The sequence below is a fragment of the Fukomys damarensis genome, unplaced genomic scaffold (genome assembly GCF_012274545.1).
Source record: "Fukomys damarensis isolate Sample0158 unplaced genomic scaffold, DMR_v1.0_HiC HiC_scaffold_27, whole genome shotgun sequence".
In the NCBI taxonomy this organism is placed as follows: Eukaryota; Metazoa; Chordata; class Mammalia; order Rodentia; family Bathyergidae; genus Fukomys; species Fukomys damarensis.
The window spans coordinates 33,543,746-33,553,557 of NW_022900939.1; the positions used below are offsets into that span (position 1 = coordinate 33,543,746).

At 41.3% G+C, this 9,812-nt stretch overlaps 1 long non-coding RNA gene across 3 annotated transcripts in view; it reads left to right on the forward strand.

Annotated features, from left to right (window-relative positions):
• Positions 1-275: 275 nt before the first annotated feature.
• LOC117283528 overlaps positions 276-9,812 on the forward strand; it is a 46,652-nt gene continuing 37,115 nt past the window's right edge. For all 3 annotated transcript variants that reach the window (XR_004514563.1, XR_004514562.1, XR_004514564.1), the window contains exon 1: positions 276-360. This is a non-coding gene — a long non-coding RNA (uncharacterized LOC117283528). The remainder of the gene's footprint in view (positions 361-9,812) is intronic.

Consider the following 9,812-nt stretch of genomic DNA (forward strand, 5'->3'; position numbering starts at 1 on the left):
TATTTATTTAATCCAGTATATCAAATATGTCATTTCAGTGTGATCAGCTTAAAAATTCCTGCTGAGGTGTTTTATGTTTGTACTAAGTCTTCAAAATCCTTTTATTACATTAACAGCAAATCTTCACCTGGCCTCGCCACATTTCAAGTATCAGTAGCCACTTATCTGAGGACTGCTGTACTGGACAGCGGAAGCCTAGCACATTATGGGTGATTAGTAAATGAATATCCAAGACAAACTTTCAAAAGTAATCTTTTTTTTTTCTTCACCAGATTACCATGGCTACAAGAGTCATGCCCCACAATGAACAACCATATTCCATGTTGGTGAAAAGCAGTGGGAGTGCTGCAAACACGAAAGGTAATATCTGCTAAATATATTTTTCTATGTACCTGGTATTTAATACATGTATGTGTGTGAATAAACGTAAAAGCAAAGGCCCAATTCTTCATTTGGAAATGCTACGATCCAGGTGCTTTTAAGGCCTTTTGTTGATTTCTGCCTTACCACTTTGGTGCGTTAGGATTCCTTTTCAAAATCCTGAATAATGATCCTGGCCTTTTTAGAAGGGAAGTTTCAAACATGTTTGTCTCCTGCGTTATTATCTTAGACCAAGAATATGCCTTTGCTCCTATCATCAAACGCCTACTTGTGAGTCAGCTGTTCATTGTTTTCTCCTTCAGTTTCTTGCAAGTGCCACTTACAGAGCACATTCAGAAGCACTGGAGCCCTACTTCTCCCAGTGTTATTTTCACTCTTCCGTCACCTTCCCACACAGTTTTGATTTTTTCACAGCACCTCATGCAAAGAAGTGTGCTGAAGTGTGCTATGACTTGGACTCCTGCTGCTACACTTGCTCCTGCTGCTACACTCCTGAGCTGGGAGCTTGCCCTGACTCCACTTTGGCCTTGTTGGCTGATAGTCAGGTTTCTGTCAGTGTGATAAAATACCTGAGATGAGTCACCCTAAAGCAGGAAAGGTTTCTTGTGGCTCACAGTTTCAGGGATTTCCGTCCATGGTCAGTTGGCCCTCTTGCTTTGGGGTTTGTGGTGAAGCAGTACATTATGGCAGAGGAAACTGGTCACCTCATGGAGGCCATGGCTAACTGCCTTCTACTAGGCCCGACTTGCTAACAGTTCCACCACTTCCCAGCTGTGCCCCAAGTTGGCACCCAAACATATAGTATTTGGACCTTCATGGGACATTTCAGATCCAAACCCTAATATTGGCCTTCCTGCTCCCATCCATACTACCCAGGAGAAATGTACAGTGATTTTACTTGGCGATATTCTGCTGGCATTATGTTGTGACTTCCCTCTCTGGGTTTTGCCTCTATGAGTTTCTTTAGTCCTACTGTTTAGGAACTTTGCAGTATTTCTTCCCAGGGCATACATTACATGATGGGAGACTAGAAAAGCAAGATTCTATAACTAACGGGGCTGCAGTTCAGGGCTTTCTGGGAACAGTTTATTCTCAAAGTTCCTTGTGTGCTTGTTAGAATCTGGCCACTCCACCAGGCCAAGCTGTCTTTGATCCAGTGTTGACCTTGACTGAACTCCAGATCTTTGTAGATCCTCTTCCATCTGCCTGCTGTGTGTGAATCTAGGGGAACTAAATCTCCTGGTAATTGCCATTTGTCAACAGGTTCTATGTGCCAGATTTACTGTTAGTTTTCCTGGCCTTCCAGAGAAGTGCTCTTAAAAAAAATATAGTAATGATGTCTACTTGGTGCTTCCCTGGTAGAATAGTCGTTTTGCAGGAACCCAGGTGCTACCGCCCTGATCAGAGAACATTCCACACAACCTCCTCCCAGACCAGCTGCACCTGGAAACTCATAAGGTTATTATTGTCCTGCTGTTGATAGTAGCCACTGCTCCCTGCTTTTTCCCAAGCCTTGCACTTGGGCAACCATTATCGGCGACACTCTCTCAAGCCTATTCTTGGAGATAGCTACAACCCCCTTTCACTGAACTCCCCCCTCCCCATGACCCTACAGAGACCCTATAGCCTGTATAGAGTTGCTGGTCTGGTCCCTCTCAGATTTGTTCTGAAATAAACCTGTCCCGTTGAGCTCATATCTCTGGGTTTTCTTCTGACACTTTTCTCCTGAACAACACTCCAGCCAACAAGTTTTAATCATCTGGCAGACCTTGTTCCTGCTTCTTTCTTCTATCAGAATGTTACCTCTTTCTTGTTTTGTTTTTTGCAGGGTTTCTCTTGGATTTGGGGGGTGGGACAACTCTTCATTGTGTAAGAGCACCCTGAACACTCATAGCAGTTAGCACCCTCCCTATCCAGTGGTGTCCCTATACATTTCCAAATTCCCCCAGGAAGGTTCTGCTCCCTCTCTTGTTGTTCTCTATGTGAGCTAATTTTCCCTTTTCAAAAGAAATTTTTTGCATTAAAATTTCCCTCATATGCAGCTCATTTTAAATTATGGAAAAACTGACCAAACAAAGTGTGTTTCATCTTTTCTTGTGCCTGATGTCCATTGGTATGTCTTGGGGAGAAACTTCTATTCAATACTTTGTCCATTTTAAAATGGAGTTATTGGTCTTCTTATTGTTGAATTGTAAGAGCTCCTTACATGTTCTGAATATTAGTTTAATGCATTAAACATTCTTTGTTCTTTCTGGTTTTCTTCATTTATTCTTGTGAGTTGACTTATCTTGTGTCATTTGATTTAGTGCAGTTTCTATCTCCACTTACTTCCTTTGAACTTGTCATATAGATTACATATCTATCTTTGTATCCAACATGCACACCATTTTGTACACTTCTATTTATATAATTTAAAACAAGAAAAAAAAAGAAGCATTTTTGCTGTCTTCTGTAATTGTCGATTTTTATATTATGCCACTAGTGGTAAACCTGTGGACCACTTTTTTTATTAAGACAAATGATGGTGTATAAGGTTTTTTTTTTTTCTCTACACTAAAACCTCAGTACTCAGGTTTAATTGCAGCATTGGCACTTTGCATTAATAAGTGGGTTTTGGGTTGCAGTTTGGGCACTTGGTCTCTAAGATGGTCACCATTACTGTATTATACTCTCTTTCCCAATGTCCTTTCTTGCCTGTGGAATCACATTACTCTCTTGGGTGACTTGCTTTCAACCCAAAGAGCTTCCTTTAGTAGTTATTGAGGTCGATCTTTTAGCAACAGATTTTTCAGTATCTATTTATCTGGGAATGCCTTTATTTCTTCTTTTTTGCTAGTTAAAATTATTTTATTTTCAACACTTAAAATATATTATGCCTCTGTGTTTTATTCTCCATTATTTCTGATGAGAAATAAACTATTAATTCTCTTCAGTTCCCTTGTAGGAGACATCCCTGCCCTGTACTAGCAGACTACAAGTAGCACATGCTTCTTGCCTTCCCTAATTGCGCTATGCTGTTCTCTATCAGGAGTCAGACCAAAGCCCTCTGTGACTCAGAAGGGCTTGTCAGCTAGCAGAGTTGGGCTACTACGGCTCCCTTGATAATGGCTGTCACTGAGGCCTAAGTCCTGGTCAGTGAAGTGGCAGGGCCCAGCTAAGTTACGTGCAGCTGAAGTCAGTGTGACCCCAGTTAAAATCCTTTCCCTGAATTACTGCTTCTCATTGACCTTGTGTGTTATTTGCTATTACACCTGCTCCCAGTACCAGTTTCTTCTATCCTAGAAAGATAAGTAGTGGCTGACAGCCTTGCCTGTTGCCATTATGCCAGCTGTTCAGCTGTAATTCACTAGATGACTTCAAAGCTCCAGCTCCCTATTTCTTCACACAATTATACTCAATAAATACTGGATGTGCTTGGGGGCTTTTGTCCTTACTGCCATCAGCAGCACTAAGCAGGACCCAAAACTCAGCTTCTCCACTCTAAGTCTCCTTTCTGTCTGTTCTTGAATTCACCTTGTGCTGTGGTGGCTCTCAGGCCAGGACCCAAGGCAGAGGTCCTGATAACGTCCCCTTCCCCATTCCCTGCATTCCCTTGAATATGAGAAGTCATTTTCTGTTGTTATTTTGGAGCATTTTTAATTTGATGCATCTTGGTGTGGGTCTCTGTTTTTATTCTATCTGGATCTTCTTGAACTTGTTATATGTGTAGATTAATGTTTTTTGTTTCATTACAGCAAAGTAGTTTGGTTTGTATTATTGATGTTCTACTCAGGGCTTTTTTATGAAACTATATCACCTGCCCATCTTTATTTTTGAGATAAGGTTTCCCTATGTTGCTAAGTTGACCAGGCTAGGCTCCAACTGGGCCATTCTTCTAAAGTGCTGAGACTACAGGAATGCACCACCATGCTGGGCTACATTAGAGAAATTTTAAGCCATTATTTCTTCTCATATTTTTCCATTTGTGCACTGTTCTCCTTTGTTCCATGTATCCTGGTCTACTAACTGCTGCCCCACATTTCTTCAAGACTCTGTTGAATTTTCTTCATGTTTTATTCTTTTCCTCAGAGTATGTAATTTCTAAATCCCTTAAAGTGCTCTACTCTTTCAGCAGCGTGAGTTTTACTATTAGTTTCTCATGTGAATTTTTCACCTTTTTTTTTGTTTGTTTGTTTTTCAACTTTTGAGTTTTCATTTGTTTTTTTAAAATAGTCTCATTACTGATGATCTCATTGTCATCAAGCTTCTTTTACTCCTCTAAGGATGATTATTTTTTTCTACAAACACAGTAATAGCCTAGTTGTTGGAATATCTGTGCCTTCTCACAACTGTTTCTGCTCACTGCTCTTTTTCCCATGTATGTGTGATGGCACCTTGCTGTTTCCTTCCATATCTCATAATCTGACTGTTTAGCTAATGTATTTTATTACTTCTACATGCAAGTTTATTCTTGCTTCTTGTGTGTTTGGTTAGAAACTTGACTGCACCATCTTAGTGAAGTCTGTTTCCTCCATAGTTTGAAGCCTCTGGTATGACTCCTCGGAAAGCATGGTCTGTGTCCAGAGAAACATGGTCACCCTGTGATGATAGTGGTGTTAGCAGGCCTTTCCTCCTCTGTCATTCACATATCCCACCATGATGTTCTCTCCCTCATATGTTAGCACACCAGCTATTACATAACACTGACTGCCTGCTGATGATTCCATTGTGTATACCAAAGCTGTGGGACATATGTTGCTCCATAGTCTGATCCACTTGTGCCTGGGTAATGTTGGTTGGTGAGGTTCACTCTTACTCCGAGGTTGTATTTGTTAGTCATTTCTTTCTGGTACTGCCTGATAAACTAGCTAATCTGCAATTTGTCTTGTTGCTTTCATGAAAATATCAGCCACTGCTTTATTTGCCTAACCTCAGAGTGTCATTGTTTTTGATATTGCCCCTAGGTTTGAACTCTCCCACACTTTGTTTCAAATAAAGATACTATCTTAGTTATGTTTCATGGCTGAGATAAAGTACTGGGCACCCGAAGTTAAAGAAATAAATTTATTCCAGCTCAGTTTGTAGAGGTTTTAGTGTATATGGCTCTAGGGTAGGGTAGAAAGGCAGAGGGGCATGGCAGAGGAGAAACAGTCCATGGCAAGCAGGAAAGAGAGAGCAAAGCAGCAAGCAGCAGCAGCAGCAGCAGTTTCTTTCTAGCCCTTTATATTCTATCTGGCTTACTTGCCTTATGGGTAGTGCCACCTGTGCCTAGGGTGGGCTACCCTTCATACCAGTATTACACTTTTTTTTTTTTTAGTGGCACCAGGGATCGAACTCATGACCTTGTACTTGTGAGGCAGGGATGGTGCTACTGAACTAAAGCCTGGTCCTTCCCAGTATTACAATTTTAATCACAGCATCAAGTCCTCAAATCCAGTATCATACACCCTAATCCATCCACCTTGGAAACTCCCCACCTATGACTGCATGGAGGATTCGGGGGAAATCTAGATGACATTTTGCACCTGGCCTCCTCAAGACACATGTACATCCCTTTATGCAAAAGGCATTCATTTAGTCCATCTCTAGGAGTTCCAAAGTCCTAACAGTTTCAGTGTTGCTGAAAAGTCCAAGTCCAAATGCTCCTCTGAGACTTAAAGCAAACTTAACTGTGTGCCCCTTATATGAGTGAAAAGAAAATTAAAGTATTCCAACATACAACGGCACAAGACTCCATTCCCATTCAAGTGGGAGGATAGAAAGGAACGGGACCAAAGCAAATCCAAAATCCAGCATGGCAGACATTAAGTCCCATAGTTCCATATGCAGGATCCCAAGCAGAAGGTGGCAAGATGTAAACTCCAAAGTGCTTGGATGGCTCCAAACCTATGACACTGCCTGTGGTTGCAGCTGTCCTGGCTTCCCTCTTGGGCCAGCTTTGCTCTCTCCTTGCAGCTTTCCTCAGGCGATCGACGTTCCTGCCTTCTCCAACCTTCTGGGGTCTCCACTGCACCTTCCACTTCACACTCACAGAGTCACACATTGCCCCCTTGGAGCACACTGCCTACCCTCCCAAGCCTCGTTCTGAAATCTGAGTGGAAGCCTTCCTAACTCCACACTCTTGTATTCTACATGCACCTAAAATCAGCACCACATGGAGGACTCCAGAGTGTGCTACCAGCTGGAGCAGTAGCTGGGCTTTCTTCTCTTTCGGCTGTTGGGGAGTGAGTGCCTGAATGGCTGAGAAACTTGAACCCAAGGCAAGGAACAAATTCTGTAGTCCACCGGCATTCTGGAACATAATGCCTTGGGGTTCTCTTCTCAAAGCAAAATCTTTCACTTTTGCAATTTTGAGGCTGCAAAGGGAGCAGTCCTGCCAGTTCTTGTGATGTCTTCAGGCTGTCTTTTCTAGTGCCCTGCTTCTTTTGTGCAACCAAGTTCTCCTCTGCTTCATTTCTGTAGGCTATGTCTTTACCGCTTCTTCCTTTCTGGCCAAAGTCAAACATTTAAGGTGTTTCTGCTGGGCTCTATGCTCTTGATTCTCCACATAAATCTGGCTGAAAGCCCCCAACTTTAACCATGTCATGGCCTCAGCATGTGACTGTCTTGAAATTTCTTCTGCAAGATTAATTAGTCTGCTACCCTTAATCTCAGTCTCTGGCAAAGCCTGTGGATGTGAGCAAACTTTCTGCCAAAGCATAACGCACATGGTCTGGAGTCTAACAGCCAGTGCAGTCCTTTTACCAACAGAACCCTCCTGATCCTGGCCTGGAAGTCAAAGGAGCTGAGGTACTGGAGCTTGTTGTAGGACATAAGGAGGAACTGAGGACAAAAGAACTTGCTGAGCTCGAGAATGAGCAGCTGAAGGCACCTGTTGAGGAGCATTCCACTGCAGAAGAGCAAGACAGGGAGGAGATTAGCAGTGATGTGATAAAATCCACTAAGAAAACTGGACTTAGTGCCAGGATTTCTTTGAGAAGCACCACCCCAATGTACCTGTACTGAACAGAGTCTTAAATCTGATGAACAATAATGTAGTGTCTCATTTCTAGAGGGTTATGCAGTGCAGGAAAAAAACAAGCTACATTACAGAGATTTTTTTTTTTTTGGTCAAAATTACTCCTGCAGCTAAGAGACAAGGAAGAAAGTAAAACCTTGAAGGAGGTCTCTGTGCCCCTCCCTGGTCGTCAGCTTGAGAGGACCAAGAGCGGGAACCTGCATGTATGCATGCAGTGTGATGGAAACCACCTGCCTGCAGGACCCCTTTGCCTTCCTTTATCTCCCTTTCCCCACTCCCCTGACCATAAAGCAGCAGTATGATAGCATCAAAACCTCAAGTGCAGTCAAGATGAGGCCGGCAAGAACTCACCAAAAGTACAAGAAGAAGCAATTGAACTTACTGATGGAGTACAAAAGCGAGGAGGAGATATGAAAAGCAGGACAAAAATATAACAAACTCAATCAACCATTTTTTCAGAAGAGATCAGAATTGATTGCAGAAACTCAAATTTGGAGCTACTAATATTTATTAAGCACCCATGAATGTCTGTGCTGCTTGGGGAAGAAGACAAAGAGGCACTGCCTTATTTGACCACAGTCAAAGTGACAGAATCTGAAGATACAAAATCGGGTACAGAATAGATTTTTATTTTGACAAAAATCCTTACTGCTAGGGCCTATATGAGTCCTCCAAGGTTCATGTGTCCTTACTTACTCACCGAAGTGATAGTACTAAGCAGTGGGACCAGTCAGAGGTGACTGAGTCATGAAGAAAGAGCCCTGGAGGATGGAACTGCTAGGACTTAATAAAAGAGCTTGAGGGAACAGTGGCAAATTGCAAAGGAAACTAAAGTTAGCATCGTATTTAACTGTTGCAGATTGAATACTCAGAAATAAGACAGTATCTACTTTCGATGCTTACATTCAACACTGTTTTGGAAGTCTTCTCCCACATGAGGACACAGCCTTTGTTGCATTTTCTTGTCTTTCTCCCTTCAGAGGACACAAGATACAAGACATCATTTTGGAAGCAACAGCAGCCCCGACCAAACACCAGACCCACTGTCACCTTGATATTGGACATCTGGCCCCCATGACCATGAGATATAAACTTCTGTTCTTTATAAATAACCCAGTATTTTTTATACCCACATTAACGGACTAAGACCTCATACTGGCACATTGTTGGATTGCTACTAGTTGTTCTGTAGATTCCATATAGGCCAATAAAATTATTTATGTGGTGTTATGTGGACGCTGACAAGCTGATGCCAAAATTGTGAATGAGATTAAGGACCTAAAATAACAAAAACAAATTTTTTTGAAGAAATGAATGTTACTTGATTTAAAGAGTTGGCCAAACGTTGTAACAATATGGACAGTGTGTTTACTGGTATAAGGATAGACCTACCAACCAATGGACTAGAATAAAGTATATATGTGTATTTCTTCAAGTATAAGTATATACATATTTTATGGGGGAAGGGATACTCTTTTTAATAAATTATTTTTCTTTGGGAAACAGGGTCTTGCTATGTCCTCCACGTAGCCTCTGAATACACTGTGTATCCCAGGCTGGCCCTGAACTTGCAGCAATTGTCCTGGCTTAGCCTCCTGGGTGCTGGGATTCCAGGCAGGTGCCACTATACCCGGCATCAATAAATCCTTTTAGAATATATGGATATCCATATAAGATAAAGGGAACATTGAATTTTACTTCACACCCTATAGAAAAAGAACTCTACACAGATTATAGTTCTAGGTGTGTGGGCAAATATTATGAAACTATCACAACAGGCATTACACATTATTCTGAAAGGGAGCAACAGATAATAAATATTTTATGCTTTCCAGGCCAGAGTTTCTGCTGCAACTACTCAACTGTGACTTTGTCTCCTCACTGAAGCAGCCACAAATAATACATAAATAACTGAGTGTGGCTGTTCTCCAATAATGCTCTGTTTTCGAAAGCCAGTGTAGTTCCACTGTAGCTTTGTTTACCAAGCCATAAGCTGTAGTTTGCAGATATTTACTATAGAAGAAAATAAAGGGAAAATATTTTGGGCTTTGAGTTAGGCACACATTTTCTGCATTTTGCAGAAACTGTGTAAGTTATCCAAGAGAATATTGATAAATTAATTTTCATCAAAAACTTTTGCTTTTTAAAAGAAAAAATTTAAAAGGCTTAGGTAACAAAATCTATTTAAGATACAGTCATTCCTCAGAATTTTCAGGGCTTCTGTTGCACAACCATCCCTCACTACTGTGGATACCAGAATACATGGATGCTCAAGTTCCTTATGTAAAATGCAGTAGTATTTAAGTATATTCTATATCCATCCTCTGGAATACCTTCAATCAGCTCTAGATTTCATTTGATACTTAATACAATGTGAATGGTTTGAAATAGTTCTTATACTATATTGTTTAGTTAGTGCTGACAAGATAAAGTG